The sequence below is a fragment of the Sus scrofa genome, chromosome 2 (genome assembly GCF_054392235.1).
Source record: "Sus scrofa isolate SSC_HxYL_T2T_F1_AM1 chromosome 2, Sscrofa_HxYL_maternal_Yorkshire_Landrace_v2.0, whole genome shotgun sequence".
Taxonomy (NCBI): Eukaryota; Metazoa; Chordata; class Mammalia; order Artiodactyla; family Suidae; genus Sus; species Sus scrofa.
In genome coordinates this window covers 91,460,661-91,481,953 of record NC_139384.1, presented here as the reverse complement: position 1 = coordinate 91,481,953, position 21,293 = coordinate 91,460,661, and the positions used below count along the sequence as shown (strand labels likewise).

The 21,293-nt window shown below is 39.3% G+C and overlaps 1 protein-coding gene and 1 long non-coding RNA gene across 28 annotated transcripts in view; both read right to left on the bottom strand.

Annotated features, from left to right (window-relative positions):
- The window catches only part of UIMC1 (ubiquitin interaction motif containing 1), a 140,094-nt gene that overhangs the window by 18,941 nt on the left and 99,860 nt on the right, over positions 1 to 21,293 (bottom strand).
- On the bottom strand, positions 790 to 6,234 carry LOC146405573 (uncharacterized). 2 transcript variants are annotated; one of them, XR_014838007.1, is made up of 2 exons: positions 1,911 to 6,234; positions 790 to 855 (listed from the first exon to the last, which is right to left on the bottom strand). It is a non-coding gene; the product is annotated as an uncharacterized LOC146405573 (long non-coding RNA). The 2 variants fall into 2 exon arrangements; XR_014838006.1 differs by having other exon boundaries at positions 1,907 to 5,632.

The window sequence follows — 21,293 nt, the reverse complement described above, 5'->3', positions numbered from 1 at the left end:
ATAGGCAATTACTAATCTGCTTTCTGTCATTATGGATTTCCCTAGTTCCAGCATGTCTTATAAATGGACTCATACAATGTGTGGGCTTCTGTGACTGACTTCTTTCGCTTAACTATATTTTCGAGGTTCATCCATATTGTAACATGTACTAGTTTTCATTTCAATTTTTCCCCAAAGTGGCTGCTCCATTTTACATTCCAACCAATAATGCACTGGGGTTTCAATTTCTCCACATTTTTACCAATGCTTGTTATTTTCAATGTTTAAAAAAAATAGCTATTCTAATAGGGATGAAGTAGTATCTTATGATTTTGATTTGTATTTCCTTAATGACAAATTATGGTGATTGTATTTTCATGTGTTTGCTGGCCACTTATATATATTCTTTGGGAAAACATTTGTGCAAGTCTTTTGTTTTAATTGGGTTCCTTTTTTTGTTGACTGGTAAGAATTCTTTATATATTCTGGACTCCAGACCCTTATGAAATAAATGATTTATAAATATTTTCTCCCATTCTGTAGATTTTTTCACTTTCTTGACAATATTCTTTGATGCACAACAGTTTAAATTATGATGGAGTCCAACATATCTATTTTTTTTCTTTTGTTGCTTATGCTTTTGGTATCATATCTGAGAATCCACTGCCAAATCTAAGGTCACAAGATTTACCCCAAGGAGAGTTTTAGTTTTAGCACTTACATTTAGGTCTTTGATCCACTTTTTGTATATGGTGTGAGGTAGGGGTTCAACTTTTTTTGCATGCAGTTATTAAGTTGTTCCCAGCACCATTTCTTTTTCTTTTTGTCTTTTTGCCATTTCTTGGGCCACTCTCATGGCACATGGAGGTTCCCAGGCTAGGGGTCTAATCAGAGCTGTAGCCACCAGCCTACGCCAGAGCCACAGCAATGCCAGATCCGAGCTGCGCCTGTGACCTACACCACAGCTCACAGCAACGCCAGATCCTTAACCCACTGAGCAAGGCCAGGGATCGAACCTGCAACTTCACAGTTCCTAGTCAGATTCATTAATCACTGTGTCACGATGGGAACTCCTCCAGCACCATTTCTTGAAAAGACTTTTTTTCCCCACTGTATTGTCCTAGGGCCTTGTCAAAAATCAATTAATATTTCCTGACCCATGAATTAAACTCTGGGAATCTACTCTGAGGAAATCATCTGAATTTAGATAAGATCATAAAGCAAAGATATTTTATCAAAGCATTATTTATAACAATGAAAAATTTCAATAACACAGTGTTCAAATACAGAACGCAAGATACTATGCAGGGATTGAAAATAAAGACTGAAAGAAAATAAACCAAAATATTAACTGTAATGGGGTGGAGAGTGGGACTGGGGTGATTATTTCTGGATGATTATTTTTCTATGTTGGCAATTTTTTTCAATGAACATATGTCACTTTTATAATTAAATCGGACTAGAAGTTTCCAGAAATTATAGTCCAGAATAGAAGAACATGTTGAAGACAGAATAGGGAAACAATCAGAAATTCAGGACAGAAATTCTGAAAGACAAAAAGCCAATCTCTTCAATAAATAAACTGTAAAGAAAAAAAAGAGAGAGAGAGGAAGATAACAGAGAGTAATAGAAACTTAAAAGACAGCAACCAAATGTAATGTGTGAACCTTGTTTGGACCTTGATTTGAACAAACCATTAAAAAAAAATTATGATGGGAGTTCCCGTTGTGACTCAGCAGTAATGAACCCGACTAGTATCCATGAGGACACAGGTTCCATCCCTGGCCTTGCTCAGTGGGTTAAGGATCCAGCATTGCTGTGAGCTGTGATATAGGTTGCAGTCACAGCTTGGATCCCATGTTGCTGTGGCTGTGGCATAGGCTGGCAGCTGTAGCTCCAATTCGACCCCTAGCCTGGGAACTTCCACGTGCCTCGAGTTCAGCTCTAAAACGCAAAATAATAATAATAATAATTTTTTAAAATTATGAGATGATTGGGGAAAGGGAGATGCTAACTGATGTGATAATGGTACTGTATTTTTTTCAAACATATTAAAATGCTAAATACATTAAAACTGATATAATATGCCTGAAAATTGCTTCCCAAAAAATCCAGTGGGAGGTGGATGGGAGGAATGCCACACATAAAAAAGAATTGATCATATGTTGATAACTGCCAAAGATGGAAAATGGGTTCATAGGGATTCATTATACTGTTAAATAATAAAAATTAAAAACAGTCTCAAAATAAAATCTGCTTTTCAAAACTAACTACAAGCATATATTTGAGATTATGAGAGTTTGGTTGCAGGCCAGTGCATTGAAGCAACTATCACAATAAAGCAAGTTACACTAATTTTTTGTTTTCCCAATACATACACATGTTAGGTTCACACATAGCATTATGTCTAAAAAAATGTACATACCTTTATTTAAAAACACTATACTGCTGAAAAATGCTAAGTATCATCTGGGCCTTCAGTGAGCTGTAGTAATAACATCAAAGATCAGTGATCACAGATCATCGTAACAAAAATAAAAACAATGAAAACATCTGAAACACTGGTAGAATTGCCAATATATGACATAGAGACATGAAATGACCAAAAGCTGTTGGAAAAAGGGTGCTGACAGATTTGCTTGACACAGGGCTACCACAAACCTTTAAATTTGTAAAAAACACATTAAAGCCAAGTACAATAAAACAAGGTATGTCTGTATATGAAAACAAAAAAGGTAAGGAAAGGATATAAATCGAACTATTAACAGTGGCTTGGACTAGGCCAAATCATGGATGAGTTTTTTCCTGAGTAAAATTTCCAATGTTATAAACTAACATTACCTCAATTAAATTTTTTTTTCCACTTAAATCTTCTATAATGAAGATGTACTGCTTTTATCCCCTAGGTAATGGCAAATTCCAGGGCTGAAGCAGGAAAAGTCATAAAAACTTCAAAAAGAAGTTTTTACTCATAACTTCTTGTAGTAAAAAGTGAAGGAAGTGCTAAAAGAAAAAAACTGATAGGCATCCCACAAAAGTTACAGAGGACAATTTGAAAGGACTTTCACTGGTCAAATTTGGAACAATCTGAGCAAGAAAATGACTACTAGAAAGAATGAGTCATGACATGTTAAATTTAAAGAATAAATCCATATCACATTAAAATAAATTAATAGGAAAGGAGAAAGTTTTTCTTTATAGAAGAATGTCAGTTAATGCAGAAGAAAGGCAGGAATACAAAAAATCACCATTTACTACTGTAATAATAATTTAAGCAAGAATCACCAGAAGATGCTAAAACCACTGGTGAGTGCCTTTTGGGGAATAGGTTATTCATACAGCCTCAAAGTATTACCCCACAGATGACACACTGATCACAAAGTGGAAAAATATCTTTGCAGAAGGAAATCTGGTAGACACCACCTTGTCAAATTTGACACCTGATCAAATTTAACAACCCCAATAACACAAACTAATGTCATTTGCCCCCTGATGTGATGTGTTATGGATTGAATGAATATTTGTGTTCCCCCAACACTCATATGTTGAAATCCTAAACCCCCAGTGTGATGGTATTAGAATATGGGGCCTTTGGGTAGTGCAGGTCAAGAAGATGAGCCTTTGCGTATGGGATTAGTGCCATTATGGACTAAAGAAACCAGAGTTCTCTCCTTCTGCCACATGAAGACACAGCAAGTCAGCAGTATGCAAACCAGAAGAGGGCTCTCACCAGAACCCAAACAGGCTGGCAGCCTGATCACAGACTTACAGCCTCCAGAACTGTGAGAAATAAGTTTGTTATTTATATAAGGCATACAATCTACTATATTTTGTTAGAGGAGCCCAAACTGACAAAGACATGATACATTTAGAAGACAACATTTCCTTTGTTATTATTCCTGCTAAAAATATTTTAACCTAAATCTAATCATAAGAAAAACATCAGACAAATTCAAAGTGAGTAATATTCTGGGAGGAAAAATTTAGAGAAGAGAAACCCCATATTCCAGGTGTAAATTCTGCCCAAGTCCCTGATCAACTCCAGAACTACCAAGACAGACAGACTAAACAGACTCCAGTCAAGTATAAAGAACCAAAATGAGATTTGAACTGCTTCCCCAAATGAGAGTGTGTAGTTTAATTTGAACCCAGTTAACCATCTGATGAAACAAAAAATAACACTTTTGTGAGGAATAAAACAGATGCTAGAATATCCACAATATAACATTCACAATGTCCATGATCCAATCCAGAATTACTTAATACACAAAGAGAATAAGGACAATGTGACTTGTTTTCAATATACAGGGGTACAATAATTTGAATGACTGCAGATTTCTCATCAGAGACTATGGAGGTCAAAGATAGTGGAACAAAACCTTTAAACAGCTAAAAGAAAAAAAAAAAAAAACTGTCCACCCAAAATTCTATAGTCAGTGAAAATATTCTTCAAGAATGATGACGAGGCACTCAATACATGTTTTTTGGATTGTTTTGGAATTAATTATGTTGAATCCAATTAATGATATTTGAACAGAACTGTGCACAATGGACAGGATTTCAGAAATGCATATGGAGACTAAATGGATCCCAGAGCTGTATTTGAAAACAAAGGGCAGCATTTGATAATTCAGAAGATACTTATTCTAAGAAGTCGAACTAAAATGATTCCCAAAAACAAATATACTAATAGAACTAAGAAAATCAGAAGAGCTAGGTAAGGAGCTAAAAGCTTTTCATCTGATTAATCCTCCTTGAAAAGCAAACTCAGCATTCAACTTTTGGAAGAAAGTCACATTTTAATTTCATGCTAGTTATACAGCAGCATTTGTTTAATTCATTTATCCTAACAATGCAATGGCTAAGGCAAAGATTAAGAAATAAGTAAAAGATTTAAAAACCAGACATGGGAGTTCCCGTTGTGGCTCAGCAGTAACAAACCCTACTAACATCCACGAGGAAGTAGGCTCAATCCCTGGCCTCACTCAGTGGGTTAAGGATCTGGCAGTGCTGTGGGCTGCAGTCTAAGTTGCAGATGTGGCTTAGATCCTACATTGCTGTGGCTGTTGTAGGCCAGCAGCTGCAGCTCTGATTCAACCCCTAGCCTGGGAACTTCTATATGCCTTGGGTGTGGCCCTAAAAAGAAAAAACAAAATACAAACATGTTAAAAGTGAATGTATGGAAAGGGAAGAAAAAAGAAAAGAAAAGAAAAAAAAAAAAAGAAGAAGAAGAGGAAGAACTAGGACTGAGGAAACTGCAATCAGAGAGCAGTCACTCAAATAAGCCAGCATACAGATTTAATCATGAACATGCTTCAAACAAAATAAAATTAAAAAGAAAAAAATAAAAAAGAGTCATCAAAACCATAAAATGTGGGCAAGGGATGTCAGGAGGTAAATAACCCTTTTTGTTTATATGTATGTCTCTCTTCTTAATTTTAATATAGTAATGAAGTGTTTGAACTTACAGGACCATCAGGCTAAAACACACAATTATGGGAAGGGGTTAGCATACTTAAAAAACAGAGCAACCACAAGCCAAAACCAAATATTGCATCTGCAAAAAATGAAAAAAAAAACAAAACACTCAAGCAGATAATAACAGGAGACCATCCAACCAAAAAAAAAAAAAAAAAAGAAAAAAAAAAGAAAGGAAAGGAAGAATGGAGAACCATAGAATCAACTGGAACACGAGGTTCAAATGGCAATAAATAATCATCTATCAATTATCACCTTAAATGTCAATGGACTGAATGCCCCAATCCAAAGACACAGGGTGGCTGAGTGGATAAAAAGGCAAAAACCTTCAATATGCTGCCTACAAGAAACTCACCTTAGGACAAAAGATACATATAGATTGAAACTGAAAGGGTGGGGAAAAATATTTCACGCCAATAGACATGACAGAAAAGCAGGAGTCGCAACGCTCATATCAGACAAAATAGACTTTAAAACAAAAGACATAAAGAAAGACAAAGAAGGACACTATTTAATGATTAAGGGATCCATCCAAGGAGAGGATGTTACTATCATCAACATATATGCCCCAAATATAGGAGCACCCAGATACATACAACAAATATTAACAGACATAAAGGGAGATATTGATGAGAATACAATCATAGTAGGAGACCTAAATACCCCCCTCACATCAATGGACAGATCCTCTAGACAGAAAACCAATAAAGCAACAGAGATCCTAAAGGAAACAATAGAAAAGTTAGACTTAACTGATATCTTCAGGACACTACATCCAAAAAAATCAGAATACACATTCTTCTCAAATGCTCATGGAACATTCTCAAGAATCGACCACATATTGGGACACAAAGTGAATCTCAATAAATTTAGGAGCGTAGAAATTATCTCAAGTATCTTCTCTGACCACAATGCCATGAAATTAGAAATCAACCATGGGAAAAGGAAAGAGAAAAAACCTACTACATGGAGACTCAACAACACGCTACTAAAAAACCAATGGGTCAATGAGGAAATCAAGAAGGAAATTAAAAACTACCTTGAAACAAATGATAATGAAGACACAACCTCTCAAAATCTATGGGATGCTGCGAAAGCAGTGCTCAGAGGGAAATTTATAGCAATCCAGGCCTTTCTCAAAAAAGAAGAAAGATCCCAAATTGACAACTTAACCCTCCACCTAAACGAATTAGAAAAAGAAGAACAAAAAAGTCCTGAAGTCAGCAGAAGGAAGGAAATTATAAAGATCAAAGAAGAAATCAATACAATAGAGACTCAAAAAACAATAGAGAAAATTAATAAAACCAAGAGCTGGTTCTTTGAAAAGGTGAACAAAATTGACAAACCCCTGGCCAGACTCACTAAAAAGAGGAGAGAAAGAATTCAAATAAACAAAATTATAAATGAAAAAGGAGAAATCACAACGGATACAGCAGAAATACAAAAAACCATAAGAGAATACTATGAACAACTGTATGGCAACAAGTTTGACAATCTGGAAGAAATGGACAATTTTCTAGAATCTTACAGCCTGCCAAAACTGAATCAAGTAGAAACAGACCAACTGAACAGACCGATCACTAGAAATGAAATTGAAGAGGTCATAAAATCACTCCCTACAAATAAAAGTCCAGGACCAGATGGCTTCACAGGTGAATTCTATCAAACATATAAAGAGGAATTGGTTCCCATCCTCCTTAAACTCTTTCAAAAGGTTGAAGAAGAAGGAATACTCCCAAAGACATTCTATGAGGCCACCATCACCCTCATTCCAAAACCAGACAGAGATACCACCAAAAAAGAAAACTATCGCCCAATATCATTGATGAATATAGATGCAAAAATTCTCAACAAAATCTTAGCCAACCGAATCCAACAACATATCAAAAAAATTATACACCATGACCAGGTTGGGTTCATCCCAGGTTCACAAGGATGGTTCAACATACGCAAATCAATCAGCATCATACACCACATTAACAAAAAAAAAGTCAAAAATCATATGATCATCTCAATAGATGCAGAAAAAGCATTTGACAAAGTTCAACATCCATTCATGATCAAGACCCTCGCCAAAGTGGGTACAGAAGGAACATTCCTGAATATAATCAAAGCCATTTATGATAAACCCACAGCAAATATAATACTCAATGGGGAAAAATGGAAAGCCTTCTCACTCAAATCTGGAACAAGACAGGGATGCCCACTCTCACCACTGCTCTTCAACATAGTTTTGGAAGTCCTAGCCACAGCAATTAGACAAACAAAAGAAATAAAAGGCATCCATATAGGAAGAGAAGAGATCAAACTGTCACTGTATGCAGATGACATGATACTATACATAGAAAACCCTAAGGACTCAACCCCAAAACTCCTTGAACTGATTAATAAATTCAGCAAAGTGGCAGGATATAAGATTAACATTCAGAAGTCAGTTGCATTTCTGTATACCAGCAATGAAACATTAGAAAAGGAATACAAAAATACGATACCTTTTAAAACTGTACCTCATAAAATCAAATACCTCGGAATACACCTGACCAAAGAGGTAAAGGACCTATATGCCGAGAACTATAAAACATTAATCAAAGAAATCAAAGAAGATGTAAAGAAATGGAAAGATATTCCATGTTCCTGGATTGGAAAAATCAATATTGTGAAAATGGCCATACTACCCAAAGCAATCTACAGATTCAATGTAATCCCTATCAAATTACCCATGACATTTTTCACAGAACTAGAACAAACAATCCAAACATTTATATGGGACAACAAAAGACCCAGAATCGCCAAAGCAATCCTGAGAAACAAAAACCAAGCAGGGGGCATAACTCTCCCAGACTTCAAGAAATACTACAAAGCCACAGTCATCAAAACAGTGTGGTACTGGTATCAAAACAGACAGACAGACCAATGGAACAGAACAGAGAATCCGGAAATAAACCCTGACACCTATGGTCAATTAATCTTTGACAAGGAAGGCAAGAACATAAAATGGGAAAAGGAGAGTCTATTCAGCAAGCATTGCTGGGAAACCTGGACAGCTGCATGCAAAGCAATGAAACTAGAACACACCCTCACACCATGCACAAAAATAAACTCCAAATGGCTGAAAGACTTAAATATACGACAGGACACCATCAAACTCCTAGAAGAAAACATAGGCAAAACACTCTCTGACATCAACATCATGAATATTTTCTCAGGGCAGTCTCTCAAAGCAATAGAAATTAGAGCAAAAATAAACCCATGGGACCTCATCAAACTGAAAAGCTTTTGCACAGCAAAGGAAACCAAAAAGAAAACAAAAAGACAACTTACAGAATGGGAGAAAACAGTTTCAAATGATGCAACGGACAAGGGCTTAATCTCTAGAATATATAAGCAACTTATACAACCCAACAGCAAAAAAACCAATCAATCAATGGAAAAATGGGCAAAAGACCTGAATAGACATTTCTCCAAAGAAGATATACAGATGGCCAACAAACACATGAAAAAATGCTCAACATCGCTGATTATAAGAGAAATGCAAATCAAAACTACCATGAGATACCACCTCACACCAGTCAGAATGGCCATCATTAATAAATCCACAAATAACAAGTGCTGGAGGGGCTGTGGAGAAAAGGGAACCCTCCTGCACTGCTGGTGGGAATGTAAACTGGTACAGCCACTATGGAGAACAGTTTGGAGATTCCTTAGAAATCTATACATAGAACTTCCATATGACCCCGCAATCCCACTCTTGGGCATCTATCCGGACAAAACTCTACTTAAAAGAGACACGTGCACCCGCATGTTCATTGCAGCACTATTCACAATAGCCAGGACGTGGAAACAACCCAAATGTCCATCCACAGATGACTGGATTCGGAAGATGTGGTATATATACACAATGGAATACTACTCAGCCATAAAAAAAGATGACATCATGCCATTTGCAGCAACATGGATGGAACTAGAGAATCTCATACTGAGTGAAATGAGCCAGAAAGACAAAGACAAATACCATATGATATCACTTATAACTGGAATCTAATATCCAGCACAAATGAACATCTCCTCAGAAAAGAAAATCATGGACTTGGAGAAGAGACTTGTGGTTGCCTGATGGGAGGGGGAGGGAGTGGGAGGGATCGGGAGCTTGGGCTTATCAGACACAACCTAGAATAGATTTACAAGGAGATCCTGCTGAATAGCATTGAGAACTATGTCTAGATACTCATGTCTCAACAGAAGAGAGGGTGGGGGAAAAAACTGTAACTGCAATGTATACATCTAAGGATAACCTGACCCCCTTGCTGTACAGTGGGAAAATAAAATAAAAAAAAAAAAAAAGTGAATGTATGGAAAACTATACCAGGCAAATAGTAGGCATAAAAGAGTTGAAATGGTTAGAACTACATCTGGTTGTCCTAGCAGATAAAATACACTTCAAGAAAAAGAATATTGGAGTTTCCGTCGTGGCACAGTGGGCAATGAATCTGACTAGGAACCATGAGGTTGCGGTTTTGATCCCTGGCCTTGCTCAGTGGGTTAAGGATCCGCTTGCCATGAACTATGGTGTAGGTCGAAGATGCGGCTCGGATCCTGCATTACTGTGGCTCTGGCATAGGCCAGTGGCAAAAGCTCTGATTAGATCCCTAGCCTGGGAACCTCCATATGCCGTGAGAGCGGCCCAAGAAATGGCAAAAAGACAAAAAGAAAAAGAATATTATTAGAAACAAAGCTGGAAACTAAACAACACACTTATGAGTTGGCTCTAAAATTTATATGGAAATGCAAAAGATTAGACTATTCACAGCAATCTTTAAAAAGAACAAAGTCAGAGAGCTTTTGATCAATGACTTCAAAACTTTCTATGAAGCTACTGTAATCAAGATATTGGGGGTATTAGCATAAGGATAAACAAACAGACCAATGAATTATAATAGAGAACTCAAACTCAAGCTCTCACTTACAGCGTCATTTAATTTTCTATAAAGGCACCAGGGTAATTCAATGAGAAAGGAAATCTTGGCACAACAAACAGTGCTAGAATAATTGGATGTCCATATGGAAGAAATAAACCTCAACCTTTACCTCATATCATATACAAAAATCAATTCAAAATGCATATAAACCTGAACAGAAAACAATAACCACAAAAGAAAACATTAATAAATTAGATTCCATCTTAAAACTTCTGCTCATCAAGACACCTGTAAGAAAATGAATAGCTAAGTCACAGACTAGAAGAAAATATCTGCATAATATTTGACAAATGACTGGTATTCAGGCATATGCAAAACTACCTGGATAATAAAAAGTCAAATGACTCAATTTACTAGCTTTAGTTATTTTGACAACATTACTTACATCTCCCTGGGGATGATATAATCTAGTTTGTAAGGTTGCTACAAAGATCAGATGAGAAAAGAGGAAGTACAGAAGTGCCTAGTGCCTAGCACAAAGCAAAAGTAATAGCAGTCACTTTTTATAAAAACTAAGAGTATATTATAGACCCATCAATTTCAAAAATTTTCTTAAAAATAGGAGAACCCTATTTTCGAGTAAAATCTCATGTGAAACCCTATAAATAAAATACATTAAAGTACAGCTCTGGATGAGATGGGGTAGTGAAGGTAGACTATTATACCAGTATTAGTCCTGCCAACCTGCCCTTCCCAAAACTCTGCAGAACTCTAGGGATCTACAGAATACATTCCGAAAAACCAACGCTATAGAACAGGACGGCAAATTATGGGCTGGCCACCTGTTTTTATAAATAAACTTTTACTAGAATAAAGCCATCTCATTCACTTATATACTGTCTATGGCTGCTTTTGTACTGTAGCAGCAAAATGAGTAGCTGTGATAGAGACCATATGGCCTGAAAAGTCTGAAATATTTACTATCTGTCCCTTTAAGAAAAGTCTGTCAACTTTTGCTTTAAAATAGTACATTTTCTAAGGACCTACCTCCATAGAACTATGTTAACATGCTGTGGAGGCAATGAAAACAGCAGTGACACAATTACTGTTAATAACAAAACTCAGCTAATAAATTTAAATCATAAACACTCCAGTCTTAAAAAGGAACACTTTTAGGTTTGACTCGCCTATAAATTAAGCAAGCCTGAGATACTAGCATTAAAAACACTCTGCAATGTGTGAACTTTGTTTGGATCCTGATTCCAACAAACCAACTGTAAAAACCAATTATGAGACTCAAGTAGATTTCAACAGATACTTGATATTGATTTTTTAGGTATAACAGTATTATGGTTAGTTTTGTTTTTATTTTTTTTTTTATTTTTTTGTCTTTTGTCTTTTTCTAGGGCCGTACCCAGGGCATATGGAGGTTCCCAGGCTAGGGGTCAAATTGGAGCTGTAGCAGCCAGCCTATACCACAGCCACAGCAACGCGGGATCCGAGCCGCGTCTGCGACCTACACTACAGCTCACGGCAACGCCGGGTCCTTAACCCACTGAGCAAGGCCAGGGATTGAAGCTGCAACCTCATGGCTACTAGTTAGGTTCACTACAAGTGATCCACGACAGGATCACCTGGCTACTGTCTTTTGAAGAAACTGGTATGAAAGACAGGTGGCACAGATAAGAGGACCTAGAAAAAAACCCCAAGAGGTCTCTAAAGACTATTAATAACAATCAAATGTAGTGGTTACATATTATCATCAGAGACTGAATTAAGATAATACTAAATGAGTTTCATATGAAGAAAAAAACTCAAAACATCTCTGAATTTTACTAGAAGCTGCTTTATCAAGTTTCCCATAGAAGTGAAATGGATGACAGTGCCATAATGGAAACATACAAGCTTTTAAAAATATTTTATAATATGGAGTTCTCGCTGTGACGCAATGGGATTGGCGGCGTCTCTAGAGCAGCGGGACACAGGCTCAATCCCTGCCCCAGCATAGTGGGTTAAGGATCTCGTGCTGCTACAGCTGCAGTGTAGGTTGCAAATGCGGCTCAGATCTGGTCCCTGGCCTAGGAACTCCATATGCTGTGGGGTGGCCAAAAATGAAAAAATAAAAAATTTTGTAATATGTACAAAAGAGTATATATGCAAATCAATCATTCAACTTAAGAACTAGACTATTACCAAAACTGATTAGCTAATTGTGCTTCTTCCTGATCCCATCCTCTGTCTCCACCCACCCTCACCAAGAAGCCTTTATTCTCAAAATTATATCATTACTTTGTTCTTATGAAAAACCGTAAATTCTTAAAACATTATCTTGACTATCATACTGTGTTCAGTATTCTGAACCTTTTTTTTTTTTTTGTCTTTTTGCCATTTCTTGGGCCGCTCCCGCAGCATATGGAGGTTCCCAGGCTAGGGGTCCAATCGGAGCTGTAGCTGCTGGCCTACGCCAGAGCCACAGCAACTCGGGATCTGAGCTGCATCTGCGACCCACACCACAGCTCATGGCACGCCAGATCCTTAACCCACTGAGCAAGGCCAGGGATCGAACCTGCAACCTCATGGTTCCTAGTCGGATTCGTCAACCACTGAGCCACAATGGGAACTCCCGTATGCCATGGGTGCAGCCCTAAAAAGACAAAAACAAAAAAACAAAAAAAAATAATCCTTTCCATCTCTGTGAGTACTTTGTGCCTCTATTCTAGCACTTCAACTGATTTGTATCATTCTTAGTCATGCCCAAGTCTAATTGCCTCACTGGACAGTGAACTCCCTGAATACAAATTTGAGATCCCATTCAGCTCTGTATCATATACCTTATCACCTTGTGGGCACTCCTAGCACCTAACACAATACTTCACTAATAGCAGGATGTGAAAATTTTTAAATTGAATCACTCTACAAAGCAAATTTATCAATGACTTCAGAGAGAGTATAATTTATACATAAACACACATAAAAGACATCAACAAGCACAAATAATTGACATAATTCTACCAGAATCTGGAATAAACTCAATTCCTTAAGATTATAAAGATGGGTTATTAGATTGCAGTAGTCACAATTCATGGTCATGCCCCTTTATATTTTCTCCTTCTTCTTGCCTGTAACACAGATGTCTGGAGATACAAGAGCCATCTTGAAACCGTTAAGTCAGGAAGCTACAAGTCAAGGACAACAGAGCCAAAAGATAAAAGCTAGGTTCTCATTACATCACTGAACCACTGCCTCACTCTAGAATCTTGTTATGTGAGAAAAAGAAACCCTACCCTACATCTTAACCTATTATTAATGGTGTTTTCCATTACTGTGATAGAAGTTTCTGATAGATACTAACAGGATTTTCCACTACTTGTTCTAACATAAATGATACCCATCCTCTTGGTTATAGTAACTAAACCAGGGGTAGACACAAAGCCAATCAGAGTCCTTCTCTAGACTAACTTATGGTCTCAGGAGAAAGAAGTCCTTTTTGTATTAAAGGCTAAAAGTCTATGGCTGTTGGCAGACACTGTGCTTGCTCCTTAAAAAAAAAAAAGAAAAGAAAAGCCTGTTTTGTTTGTTGCTTTTTAGGGTCACACCTGTGGCATAAGGAAGTCCCCAGGCCAGGGGTCAAATTGGAGCTGCAGCTGCTGGATCCAAGCCACACATGCAACCCGTGCTGCAACTTGTGACAATGCTGGATCCCCAACTCACTGAGCAAAGTCAGGGACAGAACCGCATCTTCACAGACACTGTGTTGGGTTTTTAACCCACTGAACCACAACAAGTTCTACTCATGCGACTTCTGCTTACTATTTTTACATTTATGCCCTTCCTTTTTTTTTTTTTTTTTTTTTTTTTTGTCTTTTGTCTTTTTGTCTGTTGTTGTTGTCGTTGCTGTTGTTGCTATTTCTTGGGCCGCTCCCGCAGCATATGGAGGTTCCCAGGCTAGGGGTTGAATCGGAGCTGTAGCCGCCGGCCTACGCCAGAGCCACAGCAACGCGGGATCCGAGCCGCGTCTGCAACCTACACCACAGTTCACGGCAACGCCGGATTGTTAACCCACTGAGCAAGGGCAGGGACCGAACCCACAACCTTATGGTTCCTAGTCAGATTCGTTAACCACTGCGCCACGACGGGAACTCCTATGCCCTTCCTTTTAAATCTCTAATCACATTTCCTCACACCCACAGGACTTTATGCCCCTTAGTATTCTTGACCTTGCCTTACAGTTATTCATGTGTATGTCTTATCTACCCAATTGCACTATAATCCCATTTTGTTTGGATTTGTGTATCTCCCCACAGGTCAGTTTGACTCCATAATCCATGTTATTTCTACTAAAAGATGCTACTTCCCAATTGTTAACACCTCAGTAGTTAGGTGTCAATTACGGACATACTTAATCTCATCCTCCTGGGTACCACAAAAAGCCACATTAATACAAGTGAGAAGACAGAATGGGGTTCAAATTACATTTAGGTAAGCAAATACAGATATATAAAACAAAAAAAGTCAACTCCATTTAAGAAATGGTTTGCTTAGAGATGTTCAGATCTTATGAGTTTTGCTGAGTCACCCAAGTTAAACCTATTCCAGGTCTCAGTCCTTCTCTGAGAACTCTCAGGCAAATCTCTATTAAGAACTCTTACCTCTGCCCACCCACTTACTTACCATTATGTTTCCAGGAAATATCTATGGAGGAAAAATCTACTCCTGGCAGTATCCAGACCTTGTATCTAGGCCCAAAGTTTATACAATTAATGCCGTTAGCTTTCCCAATGCTCCTATAATTTACTTCTCACTAACTTACTCTTAGCACTTTTTTTTTTAACTTTTCATAGATCAATTTATTTAGAATTACAAATATTAAGAATAAAAGATTTATGCATTTCTTAATTAACATAACAGTTTAGCACTCTTAGCACTTTTATGCTCATGGCATTTCTTACCTTTCCATTAGCTCTACCTGGCTGGCAGCTTATCCTTTATGTATTAGCCCAGAGAAACACAGGCTTCAGAAAGACTACACAGGCAAGAAGAATATTCAATAATTATGGCAGCTACCATATCTAAAACCATCCAGACACAGTGCTGGGTACTTTATAAAGTATCTTTGATTCTCATGACAATCCTAATAATGTTAAACTAATTTTATAAATGAGGCACCTGATCCCCAAAGAGTAAGATAATTTGTCAAATGTCAAATATTACTCAACTGACAAGTATTAAGCTGAAATTTAAGTTCAGAGTTACTTAGTTCCAAAGCCCATTGTTCTCCCAATCTATGGGACTACCAAAAGTAAAATGTTGGCTATTTTCCCAGTTTCCACACTTGTCCCCCAACCCAACACTGTATTCACACAGAACCCAGAGTGATCCTTTGTTCAAATATTAATTCATTCTTTGCTTAAATCCCTCTAATGTTTCCTCCTTTAAAAGTTAAAGTCCTCACTATGGCCCCAAGAACCCAATGTGATCTGTCCACCTGTCCCCTCCCCAATTACCTCTCTGATCTCATTATTATTATTATTATTATTTGGTCATTTTTGGCTTTTAAGGGCCGCACCCCCGGCATATGGAGGTTCCCAGGCTAGGGGTCTAATTGGAGCTGCAGCTGCTGGTCTATGCCACAGCCACAGCAATGCTGGATCCTTAACCCACTGAGCGAGGCCAGGGATTGAACCCTCAACCTCATGGTTCCTAGTCAGATTTGTTACCGCTGTGCCACAACAGTAACTCCTCTGGTCTCATTATTAAGCTCTCCCTCACTTACTCTACTCCAGCCCTGCTGGCTTCTTTGTCATTCCCCATACGCACTAAGCCTGCTCAGACTTCAGGGTCTTTGAACTATTCCCTCTACCTATAACACTCCTCTCCACTTGAAATTCTCTTAGCTTATTTCCTCACTTCCTTTATTTAGGTTCTGCTCACATGTCACCTTCTCAAGGGGACACTCCACACCACCTATTTTATTAAAAAAAAAATTTTTTTTAATTTTTTGGCCGTGCCCACAGCACATGGAAGTTCCCAGACCAGGGATCAAACCCAAGCCACAGCAGTGACGATGCCAAGTCCTTAACTGCTAGGGCACAAAGGAACTCCACACCACCTATTTTAAATTGCCACCTCTTGACCTCAGTACTCTCTATCCCCTCTTCCTCTGACTTTTTTCATCAAAATATTTATCAACACTTGACTTACTGTGTTTTTGTTTGTTTACTGAAGCATCTCACTAAACTAGAATACAAGCTCTCTGAGAATAAAGATTTTGTGTATTCTGTTCTCTACATCTGGCATATAGTAGGCATTTGATAAATATCTACTGGATGAGTAACTGAAGACCTTTATTACTCCTAGGTGTTTAAATAAAAATGGTCTCAAAGATATCTTCCAGAAAGCAAATGCAAAGGCAACCTGCTTTTGTCCCAGTCTAGATTAATTTAGCAAATCCTCTCCCCTTAGATAAATGCTTTTAAAGAATACTCCAGTTTTCTGTAGTTGTGAATAGATAGCCATGTTGTTGAGCAACAAACTGAGCAGACTGAGTCAACTTAACCAGAGTGTAGTATTATAATCTAATAAAACTTACAGCAAAGTTAATCAGACACATATTTAATGATATGCATAATTGTTATTGTGCTGCACGGTTACTAGGCATAATTGGTAGACACTTAGACACTCATGTAAATGACTCTAATGACTATTTCTTTTACACAGCCAAACCAAGCATGTCTAGGATCAGATTCAGGGGAAAACAGGAAGGAGGGGAAAGTTGGATACTCAGCTCTGGGAGGGAAGTCCTCTCTCTTATTCCATCCCCTTAGGCACTGGGCTAATGACCTCACAGCCTGGCTTCCTTTCACCAAAGATTAAAATATTAGGCTCAGGAATGCCCACTGTCTTCAGTCATAAAGCTGAGAGGAACCTATAGAATAATCACTATTGTCTCTGGCAAGAGAGATGAGGCAGAGAAGCTGCTAGGGAAACCAAATAAAGGCAGCAAATTTACTAAAGACCTACTATACACCAGGCATACCAGTAGGTACTTCACATATTTCAGCTAACTACTTTCCCACCCCATCTACAGCCCCAAGCTCTGTTCCCAGGAAAGTAGGGGAGTAAGTAGAAAATGGGACAGTTCCAGTGAGGACTGACTCCCTGATCCAAATTCTCACATAGGGCCTAAAATGTCACCAGAAAGGGTGCTTTAAGTTAGCAAGCAAGCTAACACTACTAGGAAGATTAAGAGGAAGCTGTTGTTTGGCAGCTGTTTCTTTCTTTTTTTTTTTTTTTTTTTTGTCTTTTGTCTTTTGTCTTTTTGTTGTTGTTGTTGTTGCTATCTCTTGGGCCGCTTCCACGGCATATGGAGGTTCCCAGGCCAGGGGTTGAATCAGAGCTGTAGCCACCGACCTACGCCAGAGCCACAGCAACGCGGGATCCGAGCCGCGTCTGCAACCTACACCACAGCTCACGGCAACGCCGGATTGTTAACCCACTGAGCAAGGGCAGGGACCGAACCCGCAACCTCATGGTTCCTAGTCGGATTCGTTAACCACTGCGCCACGACGGGAACTCCTGGCAGCTGTTTCTGTTGCTTCCTATCTTATCTGACCCATAGGAGTATAAAGGTTCCCTCTTTTCGTATGGGGTTTTTATCCAAATCTATCCAGTCCAGGTCACGCCTGCCCTTCCCTGGGGATATCATCCCCATTCACTGTGGCTCTCCTCTTTGCTGTTGCACTTACTCTCAGGGACACTCATCTGGGTACACAATCATTCACTTTGTGTCATCTTGTAATTAATTTATTTGGTTTATGATTATCTCCTCAGTGAGACTGTAAGCTCCTTAATGGCAGAAACCTTGTCTTAAACTTCTGAAACTCACACAAGGTCTAGCACCATTATAAAGAAAGTGTTCTGCCAGAAGGCCTTGTTTACTACAGGGAGTGTACCTACATTAATCTCTAATCCCCTGTGACTAGTTTACAAGAAGAAAAAGGGCAAAGAAACTATGAGACTTATGGGACATTTCTACCCCTATGACCCTATGGACAAGGACTAATAAAGGTAATTGAGCAAGGCCAAAAGGAGAAAACCACATCTTTCTGGACCCCACGCTGGTGCCTCTCCCATCTTTAAGGGATAAAAATCTCTATAGGACAATAAAGAAGGGGGCTCTTCTCCCCACTCCCAGCAACCCTGGGAGCTATTTGCTTTCCTTTAATAAAGACTTTGCTTGCTAAAAAAAAAAAAAAAAAAAAAAAAAGTATTTTGTTAAATTAAGGATAAGTAGGTAGGGAACATAGGTGTTAGAAATCAAATTTCTGGTTCTAGGTAGACAGACAAGCTAATATTGAAAAGAAATTTATAGTACTCTAGATTTGTCTTTATCATACTTCTGAACTAATTTTTATTTTTTTTTTTGTCTTTTGTCTTTTTAGGGCTCCACCTGCAGCACATGGAGGTTCCCAGGCTAGGGGTCGAATCGGAGCTGTAGACACTGGCCTACGCCAGAGCCACAGCAATGTGGGATCCGAGCCACGTCTGTGACCTACACCACAGCTCACAGCAACGACGGATCCTCAACCCACTGAGCAAGGCCAGGGATCAAACCCACAACCTCATGGTTCCTAGTCAGATTCATTTCCGCTGCGCCACGACAGGAACTCCTGAACTAATTTTTAAAACAAATTTATAAAAAAAGAGTGTGATTGGAGTTCCCATCGTGGCGCAGTGATTAACGAATTTGACTAGGAACCCTGAGGTTGCGAGTTGGGTCCCTGGACTCGCTCAGTGGGTTAAGGATCCGGCATTGCCGTGAGCTGTGGTGTAGGTCACAGACGTGGCTCGGATCCCACGTTGCTGTGGCTCTCGAGTAGGCCAGTGGCTACAGCTCCAATTCAACCCCTAGCCTGGGAACCTCCATATGCTGCAGGAGTGGCCCAAGAAAAGGCAAAAAGACAAAAAAAAAAAAAAAAAAAAAAAAAAGAGTGTGATTGTCATTCAGGATATAGCAGACATCTTTGGAAAGAGGTCTGAGACATTTGGATCAGAGCTACAAGACATACAGTGCTAAGAATATAAGGGCTTCCAATTATATTAGAAAACACACTTATATCTATAATGTTTGAAAGAATTTCCTCAAAACCCAAAATGTAAATCCAACCGAGCTGCATTAGACAGGATCACTGATCCTTGGTCCAATGGATTAAAAAGAACCTGAAAGGCTTTTCCTGAATGGATAACAATGCAAGTCTCAGTCTACTTTGCCCTCCTGATAGTGTCAGCTTCTCAACAATGAGAACACCCTGGTTCTGGTGTTACAGCTCTTCATTTGGTTTAAGAAAACTCAGAAACAAACCTGAATCAAGTATCTGGGGCTAAGAGTTGCTACACCACACCCCAGTAAGGAAGAACAAGCTTAAAAACAAATATACAGCTGAAAGGTATCTTTAAGAAATGAATACCAAACCTTCCTGTTTAGGCACAAACTAAGAGAGTTCAGTCTGAGAGATATCAGTAAGAGCTACTCTATACTACCTACCCCTTACTTTTTAATTCTAACTAGAAGAAGTTCATCTATTCCTAGAGCTCAAGGGAATTTGGCTTCTCAAATTCATATTTATTTCTGGAACTCAGTGCTGAGTGGGTTGTTGACTAATGCTAGTAAGCATGTTTGGTGAGATAGACAAGATAGTATCTCCCTTCTTTGGTCACCAAATGCCCAGCCACAGAATTCTTTCAGTCACTGGAACGCCCCACTAAAAATCAAACTAAAGAGCTATGTTAAAGTAAAACTGCATCAGAGGAATTCCAGCTCAAGCCAGAGTTTGGCTCTTTCCCAGCCTCCTCACACTTTCCTTGGCTGTTCCCACCCCTACCAAAGCTCCTCACCCAAGCCCTCAACAGCCGCAAAGGAGGGGAGAGAATGACCAGTGTCCCTTCTCAGAGAAAGAGATGGCCTTCAGGTAGCTTGATGTCTGTCTTTTGATTGACTGAAGAGAGCAGACCTCATCTAGGAGGTGCTGTCACACTGCCAGAGAGGCCCATCTGTGCTCTGCTCCTCTGGCACTGGGACTTGTGGTCTGGGAGGGCTGTCCCCAGCGGGGCAGCAGGCTGGCTGGTGGGTTCACCCTGAACCTCACTTTCGCTGGGGCCCTGCCTCTTGCAGCCAATGCCCATGAGCTCCTGCCTCTGAGAGAACACTGAAGAAATTCAGAGCCAAGATGGAAGGCTGTGCCAGGTTGGCTACCTGCTCAAACAGCCCTAACGTACAAGAGCAGGCTCATAACTCCAAGAGAGCTGAATGGGGAGGGGGGCTTATTGTCACATGGCATCTCCGATGCCTGCAAAGGGAGGACCTGCTGAAGCCACTAGAGAAACAGGGGCTGCTGCTAGCGGGGGCCAGTATGGAGGTCAGGACCATAGCCTCACTGTTTACCTTATTGCAAACCCTCTTGCTTTATTCATGGTGGAGGCCAGGCCCGGCCCTGAGCCTGCAGGCAGACATAACACCTAGGCCACAGGAAAGCTTGTTCTGATCATATATATGAATTTTTTTTTTTTTGTCTTTTTTTTGTCTTTTTGTTGTTGTTGTTGTTGTTGTTGTTGTTGCTATTTCTTGGGCCGCTCCCGCGGCATATGGAGGTTCCCAGGCTAGGGGTTGAATCGGAGCTGTAGCCACCAGCCTACGCCAGAGCCACAGCAACACGGGATCCGAGCCGCGTCTGCAACCTACACCACAGCTCACGGCAACAACGGATTGTTAACCCACTGCGCAAGGCCAGGGACCGAACCCGCAACCTCATGGTTCCTAGTCGGATTCGTTAACCACTGCGCCACGACGGGAACTCCCATATATGAATTTTCATTTTCAGAAAGCCTTACTTTTCAACAAAATTTTTGTCACAGCAAAGTTTT